This window comes from Xenopus tropicalis, chromosome 2 (assembly GCF_000004195.4).
Source record: "Xenopus tropicalis strain Nigerian chromosome 2, UCB_Xtro_10.0, whole genome shotgun sequence".
Lineage (NCBI taxonomy): Eukaryota > Metazoa > Chordata > Amphibia > Anura > Pipidae > Xenopus > Xenopus tropicalis.
This window is the reverse complement of record NC_030678.2, coordinates 124,961,408-124,987,569: the sequence shown is the minus strand read 5'-3', so window position 1 is coordinate 124,987,569 and position 26,162 is coordinate 124,961,408. Positions and strand designations below refer to the sequence as shown.

Below are 26,162 nucleotides of genomic sequence, written 5' to 3'. Positions count from 1 at the left end.
TGCATCTTAGCATCACTAATAAATCACTTGCCATGCTGTCATCCATATGGTGCACCTTTTAAATAAGGCTAATAGTAACTGTTTGAGAATGTATTAATTTTCCTGCATAGTTCAGCCAAACTGTAAGTTCATTTCAAATATATTGGTCTATATTCATAATCATCACAAAATTTAATTATTTTTAGTTTTAATTAATGTACAATGTATTAAACTTCTCCTGATTTTTGCAATAAGTTATACTGGGATGGCACGCAATGGCAGCAGGCTACAGATCTGGGTTTACTGAATATGACTAATCCTCTTTAATACAGGTATCCGTTATCTGGAAACCTGTTATCCAGAAAGTTCTCACTTACGGAAAGACCATCTCCCATAGACTCCATTTTAAACAAATTATTCTAATGTTTAGAAATTTCTTTTTTTCTCTGTAATAATAAAACAGTACCTGTACTTGATCCCAACTAAGATATAATTACTCCTTATTGGTTGCAAAACAATCCTGTTGGGTTTATTTGATGTTTAAATTATTTCTTAGTAAACTTAAAGCATGGAGATCCAAACTACGGAAAGATCCCTTATCCAGAAGGCCCCAGGTCCTGGATAACAGATCCCATACCTGTACATACATAGGAGCAAATGTATTTATCCTTAAATTAGAGGGTTTTTAAAAAAAATAATTTGATAAAAATCACGATAAAACTAGATGGTGTTTTCAGCAACTGCAATTTTTTGCTCACTAACTTATTTATGAAAATCACAAATGTATGCGTTGAAACGAACTTACTTGCAAAGACAATCAAATTGTTCCATTTATCTTTACAAAAACTCCAAGAATAGAATAGCCTCAATGTTAAATACACCTTCCATGACAATTAAAACCTTGCCATGTTTTAATTGTCATATTTTTTTTATTTGGTTTTCCACAATTTTTTTTAATTGATACATTTTGAACATTTGTAAAACTTAAAATTGGAAAAATCCAAGGCTGATTTTTTTGCCTCAATTTCGTTCAGTTGTGGGAAAAACATAAGGGCTTGTTTACTATAAGCAATAAACCATTTTTTACACTTTGCCCATTGCGTGGAGCATTGTGTTAGAGCCACAGACCTGGGCACTACTCTTTAAATCTAGTGTGGCCTGCATTAGGCTGCTCTTTATTCAAAAGGGACAGGTGGGGGAGGCATGTAGGCATCCTCCCCTCCCACCCCTACTTTGCACATCATTCTGAGGCACAATTTAGGAGCATCAGGAGGCACAGCATGCTGTTGAGCCCTATCCTTACTGCCTGCCTTACAACTCTTGCACTCCTTAGCACTCTTGCACTTGTGCCCCCCTGGGTTTTAAATGACCTCTTTAATCTCAAATTTTCATACATCTAACCCTTACTATAATCTTTTTTCTATCCATGAAGACAATTTTTCATCACATTATACTTTATTTATAATTAGGGGTAATACTACCTTTGTCCATAAATGTCCTATGAAATATTTGATATGTCTATTTTGCACATTAAAGCTGGCCATAGATGTACTGATAAAATCATTTTCGGACTGTGTGTGGGCTCAGAATTATTGTCCTGATAATTTTTGTACAATGGCAATCGGTTGTGTAGTTGATCGGGCAGGTTCGAAAATTATGGTTGGATAACGATAAAATACACTTTCGTATGATTGGTGTCTGCCAACTATTTAATTTTCAGAACATCCTCTGATTTGTTATTTTTAGGGCTTTTATTTCAGTCTGAATGTTAGTTTAAGATTGTGGCATTTAAGTGTACGACTGATATCCGGACGTTCATTGGAAGAAGACTAAAATCTGAATGTGAATGGCTACCTTTAGTCTTATTTATCTTCATAGGGATGTTTATTCATCTGTTTGTGGTCAACTGTAGTAGCTCTGGTACAATATAAGCTGGCAACGTGAATGTGTCCTCCCATCACCCATTAATCAGGAAAAAGGGCAGAATGGTTGTCCGCTTTTACCAGTCAATGCCTTTATTGCTTTGGAATAGCTTTCTAAAGCCACAACTGGTCAGGCTATATGTGTAAAGGATAATAATAACAACACTGTAATTCCTCCCATTTCCTTTATTGCTCTCTATATTTTTCCTAACGGTTCATTTCACCCATCACTGAACCTTTCATCTTCATATGCAGCCTGCCTCTCAAACATCAGACTGTTAAATAAGTAAATCTCAGCACAAAGATTTTTCCTGCTCGCTTTGTAAACAAAATAAATTAAATGTTCTAACACATGAAAATAAAAATCACTACTGCAAACTTTAGTTGGCCATACAACTTCAGCAGCTCTGTGATGGTATTGAAAATAGTCCCGATTCATGCAGTTTAGAAAAATATATAGAGAGAATTTTTTAGCAGTAATATTTTAATGATAAATTCATGGGCTCCTTTAGCATCACAGAAAAACATCCATTTTATGATTATTGATTGAAAATAGTAAAGCATGATTTATTCTCTTACATTACCAGGTACAACTTTTAGTGCTCTATTGAAGTGCAGTATTAACCTGAGCTTAACTGCTCAGGAAACATACACCTACTTTTTAAGTAAAAATTAACTAATTTCAGTGAAGAATACACTTTTACTTCTCTCAGGTTTGGTCATAAAAATAAGGATGTCTTCAGATTTGCGGAACAGCCCTAATTCCATGCGCATTAAAGTGAAGGACACAGTAATTGCTCAACACTTAATTCACCTCTGCCTGCTGTACATCTGAATTATCCAATAAGTAATGAAGAGGAGCAGTGCACCGACGTTACATGGAAGCTTTATAAAGTGTCTTCTAACCTAATCATTTGATAACATGCTCCAGATCTAGAAACTGCTGTCTACTCAACTTCATTTTCTTAATAGAATCTCTAATTTTGCCTCAGAGACTTGTGATTATATAAGAAAATACTTATGGTGGAATGTCATAAAAGTCATAAATGGAATAATTCCTCAAACTGTCACCTAAAATTGTTATAAAATTAGCAGCCATGCACAAAAAATAAGGCACTAACAGAATGGATACCAATGAAAGGGTTTCTTAGGCAGAAGGAGGCCTATTTATCAAAATTTGTATGTGTGTAATTTTAGCATTTTTTTCTACTCCATTACCTTATTTATTAAAAAATCCAAACAAAATAATGTGATTGAATAAACCTGGAATACATCTAATTCATATTTTGTTAATGATTTGACAAGCTTAAAAAAACAAAAAACATGAATAAATAATATAAATTTTGCCTAGGACGACTCCTTTTGAATTTTTTTTTCTCGTAATATAATATAGAAAATTTGAGTTTTTAAATCCTTACTCAAATGTATCATTTTTAATGCAAAAAACTCAAATCGCAGGATAAAAATATGAACCCCCATAGGGTAAGAGAGAGCTTCCTGGGTACAGTATCAATACAGGTGCTATGTGCAGAGAATGACTGCACCTCTGAACCAGAAAAATGTTGTAAAAAGCAGTGTAAAATAAATGCTAAATTTATATTCACAATGCCCGATTGCTGTGGCAATGAATGACTGCCGTTTTTGCAAAGCATTTGTAAGTGCCCATTGTTTTTTTTTTTCTATTCAGGTTTTTATTTGAGTGTTAACATCAATGAAAGGTACAGGTATACATTAGATTTCTTGTCTTTTCCATGTACTTTCCTTTCATATTTATACATATGTTATACATTTGTTGCCTTTACACATTGCAGTTTTATACATAACAACCAAAAAGAAAATAAAAAAGAATAACCTATAAATTCGGTAGTTGTGTGTTATTTTTCCCTTCTATATTTATCTCTATTCGTGCTATCTCGGTTGTGTTCTAGTGTTTACTTAGTTTATGGTGTCTTTATCCCTTTTCATATTACCTATTCTCAATTTGTGATGTTTTGTTGATGTATTCTTTCCAAGGTAGCCAGACTGCGAAATAATCCTGATATTGGTCTCTAATAGAAGCTGTTAGCTCTTCCATTAGGCACAACTCATTAACTACTTTAAACCATTGTTCTTTTGAAGGTATTTTATCTGAACGCCAGTGTACTGGGATTGTAGATTTAGCTGTCATAAGTAGTTTCAGTGTGAGATCTTTTTTGGTCCAGTCTATGGGTTCATACCGATGAAAAAGGAGTATCGCTGGGGCATCTGTATTTATCTGGCTTCCCGTGACTTCTTCGCAGATCTCTTTCACCTGTTTCCAGAATGAGGTAAGTTTGGTACATGTCAACCATATATGCTCTAGTGTTCCTGTTGCTTGGTTACATCTCCAGCATAGATCGTTTGGTGTCAGTCCCATTTTATGTAGTATCACTGGCGTTCTGTACCATCTAGCAATTAGTTTATAGGAGGATTCCTGGAATCTGCTGCTCACTGAGCCTTTCGTTATAGTTCTGAAAATTTGTTTCCAGTCTTCTTCCGTAAGTGTTATATTAAGGTCTTGTTCCCATGCCTTAGTATATTTGGGTAATGTTTTGTATTTTTCTTCTAATAGTATTTTGTAAAGGGTAGCTAAACTATGTCGTATGGGAAAAGGCATTGCACATAATGTTTCAAATTTTGTCAATTCTCTAGATCTAGTTGTGTCACTTAGTGAGTGGGTTTTCATCCATGCTAGAATTTGTCTATATCTCCAGTGGTCAATTTGAGTCCAGTTTGCTTTATTTTGGTATATCGCTGGGTCTTTCCCATTTGCTGATTTCATTATATGTGCCAATTTTAGGTCCCTTATGCCAAATGCTGTTTCATATCCCTTGTCAATAGTGCTAGGGATGAATTCAGTATTATTGACCAAAGGCATTAGTGGGGATGGATATGGGGCTAAATTGTATTTGTTTCTGGTTTCAGACCATGTTTTTATGCATGCTTCTATCAATCCGTTTCCTTGGATTGGTTCTGTTATTGTTAATTTTTTCCTCCAAGGCAGAGATTCCAGAATTCCTCCTAACCATACATTTTCAATTTTTCTCCATTGCATCAGTGAATTGCCCTTATTGTACTCTATGATTTTGGAAAGAATGCTTGCCTGATATATATATATATATAGAGTATAATTCACAGTCTGGCATATTTAATCCACCTAACGTTTTGGGTTTATGTAGTGTTGCTCTTGCTATCCTTTTGTTTTTACCTTGTCCTATATATGTATCCAGTAATACCTTGAGTTGTGTAAAATAGCTTTGGGGGACTACTATTGGTACAGTTGAGAATAGGTATATAAATTTAGGTAGTATTGACATTTTGATGGAATTGATCCTGCCTGTCCATGATAGACTCTTGTGGTTCCATTCTCTTAGGGTGATTCGAGTTTTTTCTAAGAGTGGTTTGTAGTTAAGTTCAAATAGTTTGCGGTGATTAGCTGGGATCTGTATACCTAGGTATTTTATACTTTCAGATTGCCATTTAAATTTGAAGGATGCTCTCAGATTATTTTCCTCCCGTTTCTGTAAATTCAGTATTAAAGCTTCAGTTTTATCCATGTTTATCTTATAGTTGGATATTTCTCCAAATTTTTGTATTTCTTTCACTATATTGGGTAGTGTTATGATCGGTTTTGTTACTATTAACATGAGATCGTCGGCAAATGCTGCCACTTTATATTCTGTTTGGCCTATCTCTAGTCCTGCTATGTCTGTGTTTTGCCGAATGGCATTTAAAAAATACTCCATACCTAGAACATATAGTAGGGGTGACAGGGGGCATCCCTGTCTTGTCCCGTTACTTATATCAAAGTGATCTGAGAGTAGACCGTTGGCCCTTATTTGTGCAGAGGGTGTTGTATAGACTGCCATTATTTTTTCTTTAAACCTGTCCTTAATTCCTAGGGCTGATATGGCTAAGTCTATGAAGTCCCATTTAACTCTATCAAATGCCTTCTCTGCGTCTATAGCTAGAAGCAGAGAAGGTTTATTTGTTTTGGCACACCACATTGTCCAGTTTATTACTTTGTTTGTATTTTCCTTGGCTTCCCTTCCCATCACAAACCCTACCTGGTCTCTGTGTATACATTTCGGCAGTATTGGTTTTAATCTCTGAGCTAGGATTTTTGTTAAAATTTTCAGGTCTAGGTTTAATAGGGATATTGGCCTATAGTTTCCGCAGTTCACTGGGTCTTTACCTGGTTTAGGGATGATTGTTATGTATGCCAATAGAAATTCCCTGTTTAAGGGTTCCTTAGGTGATAAGTTGTTAAATAAGGGTAGTATGATAGGTATTATTGTTTCTTGGAATTCTTTATAGAACTTTGCTGTATACCCATCCGGGCCTGGTGCTTTATTGGGTTTTAAGGATTTAATTGTCTTTCTAATTTCACTTTCTGTGATAGGGGTTTCTAGGTTGTCTAGTTCTTTTTGTGGTATCTCCGGTAATTTATGATTTATTAGATAGGTTTTTATTTTTTCTTCGTGTTCTAGTGTTTTCGCTTTGGCCTTTATCTATATTATATAGTTTCTCATAATACTCTTTGAATACTGTCGCAATTTTGTGAGGTAGTACTTGGGTCTTGCCAGAGGAATCTTTAATTTTGTGTATATTTAAGTTATTCTGTCTGTTTTTGAGCGCTCTTGCTAACATTTTGCCTGTCTTGTTGCCTTGTACAAAGTATGTTTGGCTTATATTAGCAAAATTTTGTTTTATTTGGGTGTTTAGTAATGTTTGAAGTTCTAGTCTCATGTTTGTCAAGTTCTTTAGGTCATTATCTTTTTGAGACTTTTTGTGTTTGGATTCTAATCTATGTATTCCGTCTAAGAGCTGTTTAACTCTTTCGTTTTTTTCTTTTTTTTAATCTTGAGCCATGTTTGATTAAGATTCCTCGGGCAAGAGCCTTAAAGGCTTGCCATTTTGCTATGTTTGTAGAGGTATCTCCCTTAATATTCTCTTTATATTCTGTCAAAACTTTGCTTAATTCGGTACGGCAAGTGTTATCGTCTAGTAAGTTATTATTCAATTTCCATTGCCAGTTTGATCTCACTCTGTTTGGAATTTCTAGTTGGATCTGGACTGCTGCATGGTCTGACCATAATATATTATGAATTTTGGTGTTTTTAAGCCAACTTAGGTGGTGTTGTGACAGAAATATGTAGTCTATTCTGGTGTATACCTGTTTCGCATGTGAGTAGTGGGTGAAATCTTTATCTTTACCATTGTAGTACCTCCATGTATCTATCATGCAGCTCAGGCGTATTTCTCTATTTGCCATATTGAGTGCTGAAAAAGGTAGAGAAGATTTACCGTTAGATGCATCTAGGGTTGGATACAGAGTCATGTTTAAATCTCCACCCAAGATTACTATGCCTTCCGCGAAAGCTTTGAGTTTTTGCATAAATTTCTTTAGGCTAAATGCTTGTCTTTTATTTCGCAGGTATATAGAGCCTATTGTGCATTTTGTATGGTGTAATAATCCTTTCACCACAATATATCTCCCCTCCTCATCTTTCATTATTTCTTGTTCTTGAAAATCAACATGTTTATGTATGCCAATCGCTACCCCTTTAACTTTCTGTGTGGGGTGGTTGCTTGTGAACCACTTGCTGTAGTTTGTGAATTTTTTAAGAGGTGTCTCTGTACCTTTAATATGTGTCTCTTGTAGCAGTACTACGTCACCTTTATTTCTATACATCTCCCTTATTATTTTACTTCTTTTTTCAGGTATATTGATCCCATTTACATTCAAGGATATCACATTTAACTTGTGCATCATAATTTCAGGTAAGTAGTGAGGTTTGTACCATATACTTGATATCTCTACGTTTAGCACTTCTATTCACATTGTACAATCTACCGATAACAAAATTCTTTATAACCGTATAATAACCTTTTAAACCATTAATAACTTGTTGCTTCTTTAGAAGCATATCTTTTGACTGGTGTTTTATAAATCAATATCCAATGGGGTTATTTTTGTCTGAGTATTCAGACTTAGTAGCAGGTTATCTGCTAATGCCCCTGGGGGGGTGTTGTGTCTAGGTGGAAGCAGTCACAAAATTCTCCGCATTGTATCGACCCTTTTGCCAAGTAATTCTAATTAGTCACATAAGTAGTAAGTAATAAGTAATAAGTAATAACAGCATTGATATCAGCCCTGTATATACTTATCGACAGAGTTCCAGGTGGTAGCTGCGTTGTGTTTATTCTATATGTCCTCTGTTGAGTTTCTTTTATCTGGGGTTTGTTTGTTTCTCCGTCTTTTGCTTTTAGGTGTTGCTACCTCGATCCAGTCCTCCTTTCCTGGGAGTGGTGGGATCTGTGGTGTCTGTGAAAATTTCATCCATTCCGTCAGATCTGGTTCCTCAATGCCACAACCTCTGCAGAATGGTGTTATGTCGTCCGGTGAGTTGAGGGTGATCTGTTTTCCATCTTTGTTTACCTGGATGCTGAAGGGGAATCCCCATCTGAACATTGTCCCTTTTTCCTGTAAAATACTCGTCAAAGGTTTTATTAGTTTCCTTTGTTGCAATGTATACCATGACAAGTCCTGTAGTAGTAGGATCTCCACATTCATGTACATTAGTGGTTTTATTTTCCTTGCCTTTTGTATTAATTCCTCTTTTACTGGGAAATGGGATAAACAACAGATTATGTCCCTCGGTTTGTCCGTTGGTAGGCCGCGCGGCCTTAGTGCCCTGTGTACTCTTTCTATATTGATCTGGCTTGTAGGTTCTCTTTCCAATATTTGGTTAAATAGTTGGGTTACAATATTTTGTAAGTTTCCCCCCTCTGGTTGTTCCGGTAGCCCCCTTATTCTTATATTGCACCTTCTGCCCCTATTGTCTAGATCGTCTAGACGTCTCTGTAGCGTGTATATAGCTTTGTCTTGTGATAAGGTGGCATTTATTAGTGCTTCAACTGTGGTTTCTACTGCGCTGTTCCTAGTTTCTATCTCTGAAACTTTGGTATGTAGCGCGGTTATGTCGTTTTTTAGGGTGGCTACTTCCTCTTTCAGAGTGGTTTTTATTTGTGTGACCATGTCAGAAAAGTCAGTTTTAGTTGGTAAAGTTTTTAAATATGCGAGGGTAATGCAATCGGAGCTTACCGATTCACTATCTGATTCCTCTGCAGGGCTGCTCGGCCGTCTCGGCGCCATTTTGAAAGCCTGATGCTCTCGATCTGGGTCCGTCAGAGCGAAGAACTGTTTTAGTAGACGTTGGCTTTCCGAAGTTTTTGGTGTCTTCCCTTCCTCTCTGGTAAGTTCTTTGTTTTTGCTGTGTTTCCCCATCGTATCGGGCTGGTTTTCCTGTAGATTTTGGCGGGTCTGTGCGGAGCCTCTTTAGTCTGCTTCCATCCTGCTCGGCAGCTAGCCACGCCCCCCTGTAAGTGCCCATTGTTAATTACACTGAAATTCTATTTAGAAATAGTAAGTTAGGTTGAAAAAAGACGTATGTCCATCATGTTCAACCATAATGCCTATATATAACCTTCCTAACTTCTAGTTGATCCTCCAGAGGAAGGCAAAAAACCCCATCTGAAGCCTCGCTTCCTTCCTGACCCCAAGATGGCAATCGGACCAGTCCCTGGATCAACTTGCACTAAGAGCTATCTCCCATACCCCTGTATTCCCTCACTTGTACTGAGAGCTATCTCCCATAACCCTGTATTCCCTCACTTATACTGAGAGCTATCTCCCATAACCCTGTATTCCCTCACTTGTACTAAGAACTATCTCCCATAACCCTGTATTCCCTCACTTGTACTAAGAGCTATCTCCCATAACCCTGTATTCCCTCACTTGTACTGAGAGCTATCTCCCATAACCCTGTATTCCCTCACTTGTACTGAGAACTATCTCCCATAACCCTGTATTCCCTCACTTGTACTAAGAGCTATCTCCCATATTCCTGTATTCCCTCACTTGTAGTAAGAACTATCTCCCATACCCCTGTATTCCCTCACTTGTACTAAGAGCTATCTCCCCTACCCCTGTATTCCCTCACTTGTACTGAGAGCTATCTCCCCTACCCCTGTATTCCCTCACTTGTACTGAGAGCTATCTCCCCTACCCCTGTATTCCCTCACTTGTACTAAGAGCTATCTCCCATAACCCCCCCTGTATTCCCTCACTTGTACTGAGAGCTATCTCCCCTACCCCTGTATTCCCTCACTTGTACTGAGAGCTATCTCCCCTACCCCTGTATTCCCTCACTTGTACTAAGAGCTATCTCCCATAACCCTGTATTCCCTCACTTACTAAGAATCCATCCAGCCCCTTCTTAAAGCTATATAATGTATCAGCCAGCACGACTGATTATATTATAATATTTTACTTTGAACATTAATACACAGCTTGATAAGTCCAATGTTATTTACATGGTGATCATACGTGATCAGAAGGTAATGTGTGCTGCATTTGATTAGTATATTTATTTAAACAGTTTGATAAATAGACCGCTCAAGCGGTTTAATGAAAGTTTGATATTTGAATCGATTAGAAAAGCCAATTTGATCGATTTAAATCCACACTGATATTTATCATTGTCCGAACCTTCCGTTATGCCAAATAAGCCAAAATACTAAGCACAAGGAAAGTGCACTCCATCATGATTAATAAAACCACTTTAATAAAGAGAATCTTAAAGTTTGCAGTAACAACCAGTATTTAAGCATATAAAGGAAGCATATACTGTAAAGGTAGCTTGAATACTCTACATGTTGCAAGTGCAACCTTTAAGATTCTTTTTGTAAAATGGATACAAATGAAAGGGTTTCATAGACAGAGGGAGGACTGTTTATCAAAATTTGTATTTGTGTAATTTTAGCATTTTTTCTACTTCATTACCTTATTTATTAAAAAATCCAAACAAAATAATGTGATTGAATAAAGCTGGAATACATCTAATTCGTATTTTATTAATGATTTGACAAGCTTAAAAAAATAAAAAACATGAATAAATAATAAATAAATTTTGCCCTTTGAATTTTTCCTTACTCAAATGTATAATTTTTAATGCAAAAAACTCAAATCGAAGGATAAAAATATGAACCCCCATAGGGTATGAGAGAGCTTCCTGGGTACAGTATCAATACAGGTGCTATGTGCAGAGAATGACTGCACCTTGGAACCGGAAAAATGGTGTAAAAAGCAGTGTAAAATAAATGCTAAATTTATATTCACTTGTACACTGCTGTGGCAATGAATGACTGCCGTTTTTGCAAAGCATTTGTAAGTGCCCATTGTTTATTACACTGAAATTCTATTTAGAAATAGTAAGTTAGGTTGAAAAAAGACGTATGTCCATCACGTTCAACCATAATGCCTTAAAGTTTGCAGTAACAACCAGTATTTAAGCATATAAAGGGAGCATATACTGTAAAGGTAGCTTGAATACTCTACATGTTGCAAGTGCAACCTTTAAGATTCTTTTTGTCAAATGGGTTATATTGCTCACAATGGAGTGCTCTTTCCTTGTGCTTATTATTCTCTAGATAAAAAAACAATTTGTGAAATTGGAAAGAATGCAGCACCCTACCGTCATTCTGTGTAAGGAAGAATTGGTACTATTATGAGACCAACTTGAACTTTTTTTATTATTGACAAAAATGTTCTCTTTTAAGATTGTGAATAAGATTTAAATATAGTAAATATATATATATATATAGTAATACTTACATATTGGTCTTTATATATGCTTTTTTATAAACAGTATATATTATTGGTAATATTGTTTTAAAGGACAAGGAAAATCTATCATAGATATTAAGCCATAGGACAGGCATACCTTAAGTGTGCTTTGCAGTGCTGTAAATTTGTCTTTTCTGTGTAACCGTTTAGCTGCAGACACCACTTAGTTCAGGGAAAATCACAGAGTAAATAAAAAAATTAACCCGCAATGTACCTCTCCCGCACCAAGACGCATGCACTGTAGGGGCGCTTGGGAGGGAGGAATTCTTAATTCGAACAAGAGCGCAGACAATGACGACACTGTTGACGCACCAGAAAAAAAATTGTGCATGCGTAGTATGTTTACAGCATCAGTTTAACTGTCTCACAAAAGAAAACATAGCAATCACATCAGGGCAGTCTTTCATATGTGACTGTTGGTTAAATAAGAAGTTTTGGGTAATATAAATATAGTGATTCAGTACAGCGGGGGTACGCGATTAATACTTAAAACATGTTGTAATGTGTTTCCTTGTCCTTTAAGTTCTAAAGTGCTCTTTATATGTATACTGGAATCCAAAATAAGGACTGCTTTGTCATGTCCAATCTCATAAAAGGTCATTTGCAAGTGCAGTTGTGGTCTCGCAAAGTTATTTCCAGTTATTGTATTTTGCATCAACAGGCACTGCACACACTTATGATAGTTGTGCTCTGCGCTGCTTGGTCAATTCTGTCTCTGAGATAACACAGATTCCACTAATGGGCAGATTTAAGAATGCTCAAGCCTTTTTAGGTGTAGAGATTTTTATTTTTTTTTGTCGGGGAAAAGGGAAACATGGTGATTGTGGCTGAAAGTGTACACTGTACTTGCAGGTCATATATGATCCCTTATGGGTAATAAACATTTTATAAAATGTCTTATTAACTTGATAAATATCACTACTGATCAATATTTATAGAATAACTGCCTTCTGGGAGGGGTGAAGCCTAATTCCTTATTTAGCAGCCCCCAAAATGCCTTTGGCTTGTTGCTGCCAATGCTAAATAAAAATCTCTATATCTATGCTTACTGAATGAGGAGCAGTCTGTTAATTGGTTGTAAACAATGGAAAAATAATAATTAGTTTTATTGTAATATATTTTCTTTGCAACAATGAAGTAGATATATTAGGAATGTGTTGCCTCTGTGCTACCATTTGTGTTTACCATTGTACTGTTTTTCTTCTTTCTAAAACATTAAAAATTCTGGTTTGCTACTTCTGAAATGTCAAGGCTTTCATGATCCATAATTCATGTGTATTTTTTCATTGTTTGGTTCGACATAATCATTGGTAAGAATTCTAATCTGAAAAGATTTGAAACTTTGTCCATTTGCAACTCTTCTGCATATGCACTAAAATATATTTTTTTTTTTTTAAATATATGCACTAAAAATATCTTTTTTTTTAGCAGGAGAATACAGATAGGAATGTTCTCTGTGCACAGTATGTTCTTGTGAAAAGGGGAATTAATTGTTTCTATCATAAAAAAAAACCACTTTAGAACAGGTGGGATATGAGGATTTTGTCCCACAGGGAAAGAAGGCTTGTCATAATAAGAACATAATTGTTTTCTATATACTGCAGTGGGGCCTATTATACATGTGCTATCATGATGACAAAAGCCTCAGGGCCCTATAACAGTTTGGCTGTCCTCTTTTTGACTTGTGGTTCTTCCTGTCATACTGACAAGAATATATTAAAACAATTACATCTGCACAGCTGTTTTAGCAATTGTGGTATGTTGTTGCAAAGTACTCTTATTTTACAAATTTAAGGTCTGTCCTAAGGTCGGAGAGAGACAGTTTTTATATTCATTTTCTTAAGAATACAATAATATTTTAACAGTTACATCTAAAATGATTCTTATATTAAACATTTTTTTTGCCTATGTTCAGAATTTGTATTTTGATATTTTAATATATCTTTCTGTGTCATTGTTATTTAAGACGTTTGTTTTTTATCTCAAAGAACTCAATTTATATTCATTCATTTTAATTAAATGGTTCTGAATATTTAAAGATGAATATTCTCAGAGTTTAAAAAGGGATTTCAAATCCATTCAGCCATCACGTAGTAAGTTATGCTCTCCTTGTATATAGACTACAAAGTGTATGCTCTTTTCCAACATTGAAGACTCCTATATATTCAGCTGCATCTTTTTAAAAATAATTTACTACATTCATATATTTTTTTAATAAAGTGTTATTAAAGAGATACTGACACCAGAAATCTATCTATCATAACATTGTCTTTGCATGCTATTCATAAAAGTATTTGCCAAATGACATTACATTACCTATCTGATCCCCCATGTTCCTCTATGAGAAGGCTGCCATATTTGTGCAGCAGGAGTCCGTTGGCATTAGAAGCTATAACTGACAGGCTGACAGTCAGGGGACAGTCAGGTTGGCAAAACAGTCAGGTTTTTAATTACCTACAAAAGAAGCCCTGTCAGCAAAGAATGGTCATCATGACTTATAGGCAACTTTTTATGTAGATTCATATTTTAAAAAGTCGTTTTTTTCATGTCAGTATCTCTTTAAGGGCCTTGGGGCTGATCTGGGAGCTTTGAGCATCATGTTTTTAAATATCCCTAATTATGCCTAATGGTACCAGTATTTGCCAGTCTATGGTTGCCTAGAAAGGCATAGGAACAAGCCCTGGTACAAGCACTTCTAAAACAAATCTATGGGGGGCATGTTGTTGATGCCCTGTATTTTGATTACTTAAATCTCACATCCATGTGCCATTGTCTGAAGGTTTTTAAATTAGATATTGTAGGTGTTGGAACTTGTGGCCAGGACCTTTTTTGCACTTTGTATCCTGCCCTGCCATTATTAAATGAGCCTTTAGATTATTTGAAGTTATACAAAGGTACAGTATTTGATGTATTCACCCCAGCATTATCTCTGTGGTTGCCAGACTCTGGGCAATGGCACCCATAGCAATTTGTCACCTGAATTGCCCAAATTACTGGAAAATACCTTGCTGTCTGGATGCATTAGATTTGTGAAAAAATGTGTAAGAAGGCATTTTCTACCCAGAACCACCCCACGTTAAGTATTTTACATGCAGCACTTCTAATGGATCTATCTAGATCTAATAGATCTATTTTCAGAAGATTTGTCACTCAAGAGTAGCGCAGATTTCCCATTGGCAGCAAAACTTTTTGTTTACCATTGCCCTAAACCTTCTTTAATTCTCTGATGTCTGGCACTGTACCAAGAGATAAATTGCCAATATCCTGACATTTTTCTAAAAGGTATCTGTTCTCAAACAGTTAACTCTAGTCCTGGAATACCTTTCAAATTTTCACAACACAATAGGGGTCATTTATCTCCTAAATGGCCCCTCATATGTGAGTGTCAACATAGTTGAGTGGACACCTAGTAATCTGAAAGATAGTGCCTCTTTATAGAGAATAAGATATCACATTGATTATGGTCCAGTTTGGGGTAGCAGTCCTTAGGTAGGATATTGATAAGCATGAAAAAATGCAGGGATGTGCAAAACTAGAACAATTAAATTATGAATAAAGTCTGTAAAAGTAAGGTTTGTTTATTTGTTGTATTTGCATGCCTACCTGTTTGTTTGTTTATTGGTTGATTACAAAATATAGTGCTGCATGGTAGTTCAGTATTCAAAGTCACCTTAGTATTTGACTTGCTTGGCAGAATGTAGTGGAAATTAAAGCTTAAAACATATTGTGCCAAATATTAATTGTATCTCACATATACAAGGATTGTTTCACTGGTAACATATTGGAAGATAGATGTTGATGTTGCCCATAGTGCAGACATGGTATAGAAAAGATGGATGATAGCCAAAGGCTAAACTAAAACATTAATGAACTTAGTACCACAGAAGATGTAGTACAAGACAGAGATTATATCAGTAGGTCATTGTACTCAATCCTACCTGATTCTCTATTGGTGCCAGAATGGGGAGTGTACAACTAAAGAGACCATCTGCTTTTCATCTTCTACTCTAACTTGCAAAAAACTCCCTGGTTTCTAGGCTCAGATCTGGCAACCAGATAGCTTCTAAACTCTGAACTGTAGTGTTGCAGAAAAATAAGTTATGTAAAAAAAACAAAAAAAACAAATATGAAGGCCATCTTTTTTTAGAATTAATAAGAAAAATCCATTATATCAAAGGAGATGGTAGTGCTATCAGTTACACAGGAGAACATTATTCACTCACTGTACCTAGAGAGAAAAAGAACATAATTCATAATCATGAATGTTGCATTATAAGACGGAATAAGCTAATTTAGTGCAGGATACAATTTAATGATATAAATGTAACAATAACCTTCAGAGAACATTAAACTCCTTCAGAGTTTTACAAAACAAGAAGATAATTTTGCTTTTTTATAACATAGACCAGAAAGATGGCATGAACCTAAATAGTCATAAAACAGCTGCTCCATGGGGTAATAGAAATAGACAACAGAGGTTGTAGCAGTATGTAGTATAATTCTTTTATTATTTTCAGGCAATTTTTGCAACCACAATTTATTCCTTACCACAGGACTTTTATACAAAACTTTATTTTAGTGACAGCTTCATACAATTTGTACTAAACTGTCAATTAGGGTGGAGGGAAAGTACTGCAGAAAAATGTCACCGTATGTAAGGGACTGGTAAAGTGTGACCCATGTATAGTTTATATGATATACTCTCTTTTATTCAGGGTGCCACAACTGCAAAGAGGTTGCCACATGCATCAGTGCCAGGAATATTGGTACTGTACATCAAAACAGTATTTTGAAGGACATAACTACCTCTTTCATCCATATTTTACAATGAAGAATAACAATGCTCAGTCAATGGATCAATCACTGGAGGTAATTACACCTTAATGGTGGCAAAGCATAGACCTAGACTAAAGCTTTTAAACATAGGTATAAATAGAGAAAAATAATCATTTTGCCTGTCTAAATCTACAGTCATCTTTTCTAAAATAACTGAGTTTCAAATTGTTTAATTGCTATGGAAATGTACAGATTACTTGTCACTGCTGTAATTAGAAAAGATATGCAACAAAAATCTGAAATGTTGATAAATGTGACAGTGTTTGACAAAGCTAAAAACATCTTTAAAAAACCAAGTTAATATGACAGAAAAAAAAATGTAACTGAACATAATTGAACACATTTACTGACTTATTTATATGACCAATCACACTGATTGTAAATTAACCATTGAAATTCAGATGGTACATCCCTAAACCCTTTATCAGAGGTATGAATAAACTAAATCCTCTAGTATCTTATGTTTGGGAGCCAAAGTTACATTTGATACATTATTTCATATACAGGTATGGGACCTGTCATTCAGAATGTTTGGGACCTGGAGGTTTCAGGATAAGGTCTGTAATTTGGATTTCCATACTTTAAGTCTATTAACAAATCATTTAAACATTAAATAAACCCAATAGGATTGTTTTGCCTTCAATAAGGATTAATTATATCTTAGTTGGGATCAAGTACAAGGTACTGTTTATTTTTACAGAAAAAAAGGAAATCATTTTAAAAATGTTGAATTATTTGCTTAAGTCTATGGCAGATGGCCTTCCCGTAATTAAGAGCTTTCTGGATATCAGATTTCCTGATAAGGGATACTATACCTGTAATAAGTAATTTAATCCATTTCTAAAATGTGTATTTATGAGAATAATGACAAGCCAACTGTAGCTGTATTGTTCTACTTTATTAAAAATGCTTTTACTAGGTTCATTTTAAGCAAAGTCCTCTTTATCCACATTTCCAAAAATTGCAAATTGTTCTCTGCTGGAAGTGGTAATGTAGCAAGACAATGAAAACCCAATGTTGTAGGGTCTGCAGGGCTTCACAGTAAGGGGCAGATTTATCAAAACACAAGTTCGAACCCCAAATGGGAAAGATTTGGATTGGAAACGAAAATTTCCGAAGATCGCAAATATCACGAAAATGCTTACGAAAAAATAATATTAGTCACCATAATATCGAATTGGCGATCGGAAAGTCACGAAATTTTCGTAGCAAATTGTAAACAGCACCAAAACCGATCAGATTTTTTCACGCAAAAAATACGAAAAAGTTGCGGAAGCAGCGAAAAAGTAGCAGAAGCGTCGAAAAAGTTGCGCAAGGCACGAAAAAGTTGCACAAAATACGATTGGACCGTTCAAACGAATGATCGGAGCGCTTGTGGATAAGTAAATGTGCCCCTAAGGGTTTGTACCACCTTCAGCATCCAGCAATGCATGTGGTGGCATCCTATATGACAGGAGACCCAGTGTCCTTAATCCACCCAATCTTCATTCTGCTAGCCTGTGGATTTTACAGTTAATTAAATAAAAATTATGAGTAAATATATTGTGCCTTTATCTGTGTATGTTATGTCACTGACCATCACCACATATTACCTACAGCGTTGTGATTGTGGTTGGGGATTACATACAATCTATGCTAATCTACTATCTACTGTTTGCATTTTATGTAATCCCTGTGCATACACATTCACTAATAGGAAATAAAGGATACCAATGTTTCCGGATGCTGCTACTAATCAGAAAAAGATTAATCATTACCTACTCCATGTGACTGGGTCTACACATGCCACCCTAGGATTGTAGTGCTTGCAATACAAAATGCTAATAATATCATGCGATTAAATATAAGGCATACCCTATGACTCTCTTAACTAGTGATGGGCAAAATGTTTTGCCAGGCATGGATTTGCGGCGAATTTCCGTGTTTCGCTATTGGCGGATTGTTTCGCGAAACAGATGAAAAAAATTTCCGTGGAATAGTTGCGGGCGTCAAAAGAATAGTCGCGCGGCCAAAATTGTCGCAAGAATAGTCGCAGGCATCAAAAGAATAGTTGCACATCCAAAATTGTCGCAAGAATAGTCCCGCCTCCAAAAAATTGTCGCAAGAATAGTTGCAGGCTTCAGAAGAATAGTCGCACGTCCAAAAAGAAGAATAGTCGCAGGTGTCAAAAGAATAGTTGCGCGTCAAAAGAATAGTCGCAAGTGACAATTTTTTTTCCGCGCAACATTTTCACCGTTTCGCGAATCTTTTGAAAGATTTGCAAATTTATTGGTGAAGCGAAACGGGACAGATTCGCTCATCACTACTCTTAACCATTACTTGTGCTCTATATATGGTGGCTTATATAGTTCAAACTTTCAACCTTGACAATTGCTTAAGGGCCAAAGCCCATTGAAAAAAATCTGCTAAATTCAAATGTTTAATAGCAAAGCCGTTTGAACAATAGGTAACATACTGCTTCACCATATCCATTTATAAACCAACAGAAAAAAATTCATTTATAGCAGCTATATATATATACATACATATATATACATACTATTTACTAGTTTACTATAAGAGCATTAAAATATAAAAATATAAACAATTTAATTATTAAGTGTTTATGTAACATATGTTTCCTCTTTAGATAATAGACAATAACTTTTCTGGAAGGTGGGGTACCTCCATACTTTTGCTGGAATATTTTTGTATGGCTGCCCACGCAAATAAAGGTAACCATAGAAAAATGTATAATTTCATAGAGCATTGTATTTAGGCAAATTGCTGAATATATCTGCAGGAATAGCAAGGATTTTAAAATGATCTAGCAAGCCTTAAAAATTCTTCTAAAAATTGTATCTCCTGTTTAATCTAACTTGCAAGGCATTTTGGTAATAGATCTGTCACTGGCAGCACTTTGCCTGATTTTGCCATCAGCTATTTCATGTTGCAACCAAGGACACTAAATCTGACAACATGTGCCTCTCTGTCACTGGCAGGGGAGCTCTGGATTTAAAAATTGAAGAAATCTAGACTCACACAAAGCGAATTCTAAACAGCAGATCTTTCATTATGTATGAGTGCTTTCAGCTAATGCACCTGGCAAAACAAAAAGAAATCATCACTGCTTCAGACAGGAACAACGGATGGCACAGACTCATAGCTTCAATAGTTGTCTATTATATATTTATAGAAAAATAGTTGACTAGTGCACTCTTTTGATACAACAAAAATAAAATATACTGTTTAATAGTCTTATCCAAGTCTACCTGAATAACCATTGCCATAAGTCTTCCAATCACCCATATTAAGGGGGAGATTTATCAACTGTGTGGATTTTTTTCACAATTGGAGTTTTTTAGTGCTAAAACTCGCACAGTTCAAGTTATGGTTCAAAAACTTAAATGTCTGATATCTATTAAGTGCAAAAAAACCTGAAAACTCGAATGTGAAACCATCGCCATCTATAAGCTAGTGAGTTCTATAGAAGTCAATGGTAGTTGTCCGAGGCCAGGTGCATAAATGATATAAGTGTTTATCATTGTGTTTTTATTTAAAATCCTTATTATTAGGGACACAATAAAACAAATTAAACAATATCGTTTGAATTACAGTGTTTAATATGTGTCTGATATGAGGCGGGCTATAATTGTTCTCATTTATTGGGGCGCATATGAGAAGTTGAAGAGCATCCTTCACAGATTTTTTGCATAGTCTCTAGCTAAAAGCATTGCTTGTGGCACACAGCTTCAAGTGCCTCAGCAATACAGTCAGCCCTCAATGAAAACATCTAAAATCAAACTACTGTAGCTAAGTTACTCTTACTTAACCCAAAAATTATTTCCTTTCTGTACCCAAAGCATTCAAAGTCTTTTACAGGACACTCCCAACACTAATGGTGTCTATGACCTGTTTAATAGACCATATTAAAAAAATAATTCAGAGGGTTTTAGTGTTTCCACAATTTCCACCATATATATAAATTAAAGAATAATATATATGTATTTATAGTTCATTCCATTTGAGCAAACTGTTTTTGGTCTGTTACGAGCTACAGGACTTTTAAAGGAATACTGTCATGGGAAAACATGTTTTTTTCAAAACACATTAGTTAATAGAGCTTCTCCAGCAGAATCCTGCATTGTAATGCATTTTTCATTTTTAATTTTGAAATTTCACATGGGGCTAGCCATATTCTTCAGCAGTTTCCGGTAGATATCAGAACAGGACTCAATAGTTAGAAACCAAGTCCGACTTTGGACTCTAGTTACATAGGAGTAGGAAAAAAACAATAGGTTAATATGTAGCACTGGTTCTTTTTGAAAGCTCAGACTCAGGCACAATGCACTGAGATGGCTGCCTACACACCAATATTACAACTAAAAAAAATACATTTGTTGGTTCAAGAATACATTTTTGAATAGTAGTGTGAATTGTTTGCTATATAAACAGTGTAATTCAGAAATAAAAAAATATATCATAAAAGTCATGACAGTATCCCTTTAAAAATATTTATAATAAACCTTTCTATATTACAATATATTTTAACCTTTGCTAACATCTCCTCTTAGACTCAAGATACACAGTTCTCTACTTCTTTTGGATAACCACATTTTTTTATATTACTTAAGAGAGGAGCATCTTGGCTGCTTCCACCCAATTATTTTGGAAGCAATTTCCTTTTCATTTTCAATATGTCACTGGGGAAGTCTCAGTTTTTTCTATGCCAAACAGCTGCTTTTTATTGTCTGTTTAATTATTACATTTCAGGCAAGCTGTTATACTCTAGAGACATAATTGTCTTTTCTCCTCTCCCTGAGAGAAGGTAGTGGTCGGGTGAAAATGAAGAAAAGGGGGCTGGAGGGCTTGAACTTGAATAAAGAAGACAAGTGAAAAACAGGAAGTGAAAGTGAAGAAAATTGAACTTGGTAGAAAACCTGGTCTTAGGCATATTAAATATCTTAGCGGCGTAAAAAAACAGGCTTATATATTGATGGTATGTTTTTACTAAAAGTGTGCTGGGTGTGCTGTATCAAGACTAAGGATAGAAAGTCTGACAAGCTGGAAAAATGACTTCAAATTGAAATTTACAGTGACTTGATTTATGTAGTTTGAGCAGAATTATTTACAAATCAGTAACAGTTAAAAAATCATTGCAAAGACTGTGTATTGATTTTTGCATCACACAGTATGACTGCTCACGCCAATTCTTGTTTCAGACAAACCTATTTGCTCATCTGTGAGGGCAATGTGTGGCTTAGTGAATAAACACTGCACATTAATATTGTACACAGCTATATTTCAGTATAAATATAAGGATAGTTATAAATAATAATTACTTGAAATCAGGTAAGTAGAACAGGATACACAAGCAGACAGATATATGAGTGACAAAGCAATGTAGTGGTGCTTAGATGAAGATGGCTAAACAGTGAATAGAATATGAACAGAGCGCTCTCATACAAAACACAATGGGCCAGATGGGAAATACCAGTATACAATGCCTTATCTGGAATCTGTTATCCAGAAAGCTCTAAATTATGGGAAGGTTACTGCCATAGAGTCCATGAGCACTTTAAAGTGATACTGACACTAAAAAACGACTCCTCAAAATATGAATGTACAAAAAAAGTTGCCTATAGGTCGTGTTGATTGATTTTCGCTGAGAGATTTGCTTTTGTAAGTAATTGTTACTTGAAGTTCCTAAACCTGACTGTTTTGCCAACCTGACTGTCCCATCTCAGCCTGTCAGTTATAGCTTCTAATGCTAACAGCCTCCTGCTGGACAAATATGGCAACCCCCTTATAGGGGAACATGGGGGATCAGACAGGTAATATAAAAGCATTGGGCAAATACTTTTTGGCAAAAATGAAGGTCATGCAAAGACAATGTTATGATAGATGTAAAAAAGGTTTAATTTCTGGCGTCAGTATCTCTTTAGGGGCGCTACCTGTATGAAAATCAAGCAATAGATTGAGGAACAGAGCACTCCAGTGTAATAAAGCATTTTTTGTTTTATTTTTCTATATACTAGAGTGCCCTGTTCCTCAATCTATTGCTTGATAGTACAGGTATGAAACCCAATATCCAGAAATTACAGAAAGCAAATCTCCTACAGACTACATTTTCAAAACACATTGGTTAATAGTGCTCCTCTAGAAGAATCCTGCACTTAAATCCATTTTTCAAACATATTTTGTTATATTGAAGTAACAAGATAACAGCTTCTTCACAGGAACACAGCCATTGATGTAACATATGCAGATTGTGTATTATGATCAGGTGGCCACACAATCTTTTTTCTAGTTTTTGCATGTTTTGCTTTGCTCCTGACCCACCTCTTAAAAAATGTAATTGAACTGATATGATCTCCATATTCCAATATTGCTGCCAATAATAGAAGCAATAGCACTTAAATGATGTAAGGGTGAAGGCACACAGAGATACTTAGTAGCAGCCTCTACTGATAATTTACAGTTATCAGTAAATGATCAGCATTGTTTATTTTTGTAGCTGCTACTAGTAGCTGTGTCTTTTACCAAAAATTCACATTGACACACACAGACAAAAAAGTATTTTTGGGAGAAGGAATAGCAAGGTGTCATACCCTTAGAGGCAATGGCAGATTAGTGATGAGTGAATCTGACCCATTTCACTTTAAAAATTCATGAAATGTGGCTACCGCTTGACTGTTTTTTACACGCTTTCCTTCTTTGACACACCCACAGCTTTTCTGACATGAACACAACTTTTTAAACGTGAATGCAACTTTTTTGACGTGAATGGATATTTTTTGCTGTAATAGCAACTTTTTTGACTTGACTGTGATTTTTTCTCACTTTTTTGTCACTGTGAATTTTTGCAGAAGTTTCGTGACAAAAGTCACTGATGGCAAAATGTGGAATTTCCCAGTGAACCCATGTCTGGCAGAAAAATGTGCTCATCAATACTTGAGATATCTTACTTCACAGTGTTATAAATTGCTCCCTATGTAAATTTGTTGCAGGGAAAACTGACTTCTCATAATTGTGCAAAAATGCAGGAGGGAGAAATGCAATTAAGCAAGGTCAGTTTTTCCCAGTGGTAGATGAGAAAAGCACCCAAACCGGAAAAGAACCACCACCCACTCCTTCAGATAACACTGGATAGGAGAAACAATAGCTGTCTCAAAGCAGTTCTATTGTGCAGTGTTGGCTTCTTCTGAAAGCTCAGGATCAGGCATAATAACCTGAGATGGCTGCCTACACGACAATATTTTAAAAAAATATGTTTATTGGTTCAAGAATAACATTATAAATGGTACACCACCCACTCCCTGAACCGAGCACTCATAACAATTGAGGAGATGGGCCAGTACTCAGGACTGCGCATCAATTGGGCTAAGTCCAACATCTTTTACATTAAAAGGGACAGAGAACACAGACCCCCCCTAGACCACCCATTGATAGTGGTTAATACTTTTAAGTACCTCGGTATAACTATCACAAGAAACCCAAAGAACTACCTTACGGAGAATATACACCCTCTTATAAAATATGTAAGGGACAAAACGAGAACCTGGGGAAACTTACCTCTTACAGTTGCTGGCAGAGTGAATCTAGTGAAAATGGTACTACTCCCCAAAATACTTTATACAGTTATGCACTCTCCCATATTCCTAGCGCAAAAGCTATTCCAAATAATCACATCCCACATCCTCACATTAGTCTGGAAAGGAACCAGACCTAGACTTAAACTTCCACTACTACGAAACCCTGCTACAGCAGGAGGAATGGCTCTTCCCCACTTCCACCTATACTACATCTCCTCGCAACTGACGCAAATTTCGCACTGGTTCCACACACAGAGCCAGCACAGCGCCAATCGAATGGGATTCATGGGACCAGCATCCACTAGAGACAGGGTATACCACTTGTTGAAAGGCTACTCGGGCTGTCCCACCCCCAAACAAACTAACACACTCATGACCCAGGCCCTCCGAATATGGGACAAGGTGAACAAACTGGTACCCCACCAAGCAGGAGTGTTAGAACACTACACCCCACTATGGGAAAACCGCTCTTTACCTGAATGCTGTACAATGCAAGACACTGTGCTCTGGAAAGAGAAAGGCATCTGGTGCCTAGGCCAAATTCTTGACCACAATACCATTAAATCATTTGAACAATTAAAACAGGAATACAATCTCCCCAATCACTACCTATTTAGATATTTACAACTACGGCATGCCCTATCAACACAATACCCTTCAGGGTACCCAACTCTTGAAACACGACCCCACATCACGGCCATACAAGCAGGATATACTAAAGGCATGATATCCAAATTATACCATATACTCCTCAACCCTAACACCATCACACATACCAGCCATTCCAAAACAGCCTAGCAAGAAAACATAGGACAGATCGACCAAGAGGAATGGGAAGAAGCCCTAGAGTCCCCCAAATATGCCTCCCCATACGCAAGAGAACGAACAATTCAAACCTATATCCTGCATAGAGCATACTTAACACCCCTAGCTATCAGGCACTTCCGAGGCAACACAAGCACAACATGCCCCAGATGCCACTCAGACAACCCCCACTTCTACCACTTAATATGGGCTTGCCCAATCCTCATAGACTACTGGAAACAAGTGACCCAATTCATCCATGATGTGATGGGATCCCCAGTGCCACTAGACCCCAAGGTATGCCTGCTGGCCATCCTCGAACACCTATACCCAAACACATACAAAAGAATAGCTATGAACGAGCTTCTCTACTTAGCTCGCAAGCATATAACAAGTAAATGACTATCAGCAGACCCCCCAACCGTAAACGGCTGGAGAATACTCGTAAACCAAGCAATCCCATACAGGGAAATTACTTATAGGAATAGAGGACATCCAGAAAAGCATGACAAAGTCTGGGGCCCATGGCTCGAAAACCCCCAAACAACAACACACTGAAAACCAAACACACACAAGCACCCAACGCACAACGGCCTAACTCCTCTGAACGACCACAGTGTCTTGCATTATTAACCTATAACAGACCTTAGGGTTTGTTCATAAGGAATGTACAAACTACAAATAAATATAAGTAAATATGATTATGTGCCTTGCTAAAACTAGGAACTACTACTGTACAAATAACACAACTCAGATGTCAACCCTGTTTATATTGTTTATAATGATTTTATCTGTAAAACCAATAAAGTGTTGAAACATTATAAATGGTAGAATAATTTGCAATGTACACAGTGTATTTTAGTCATAAAAACTACCCCATAAAATAATAACAGAATCCCATTTAAATTATTTTTAGCAGATGCCCATACCTGAGGCACTCTTACCTTCCAATTTGTGCCTATATGTAACCCAACCACTTAGAGTGTAAGCTCTACGGGGCAGGGACCTCCTTCCTACTGTGTCTCATACCACATGGCACTTATACCTGTGTATTTATACTTATTTATTGTATCATTTATCATAACACTTGTCCTCTCTGTGTGTAATTTTGTAAGATTGTACAGTGCTGCATACCCTTGTGGCGCTTTATAAATAAAGTTATACATACATACATACAAGGTACAGAGATCTTAATTACAAAAAGATCAATTTTTTAGAAAACCTCAGGTCCCAAGCACCTTCTATAATATATCCTATACTTGTACTAACTAAGCTGAATTTTTGTTGTTAAGTGGTTGATTTATTATCAAGTAGGCAGTCACTGACAGACTACAAATC

At 36.2% G+C, this 26,162-nt stretch overlaps 1 long non-coding RNA gene across 1 annotated transcript; it reads left to right on the top strand.

Moving 5' to 3' along the window:
• The first annotated feature begins 4,114 nt into the window (after positions 1-4,114).
• On the top strand, positions 4,115-8,414 carry LOC116408702. Its single transcript, XR_004221165.1, has 3 exons — positions 4,115-4,207; positions 7,644-7,703; positions 8,193-8,414. It is a non-coding gene; the product is annotated as an uncharacterized LOC116408702 (long non-coding RNA).
• The last annotated feature ends 17,748 nt before the right edge of the window (positions 8,415-26,162 follow it).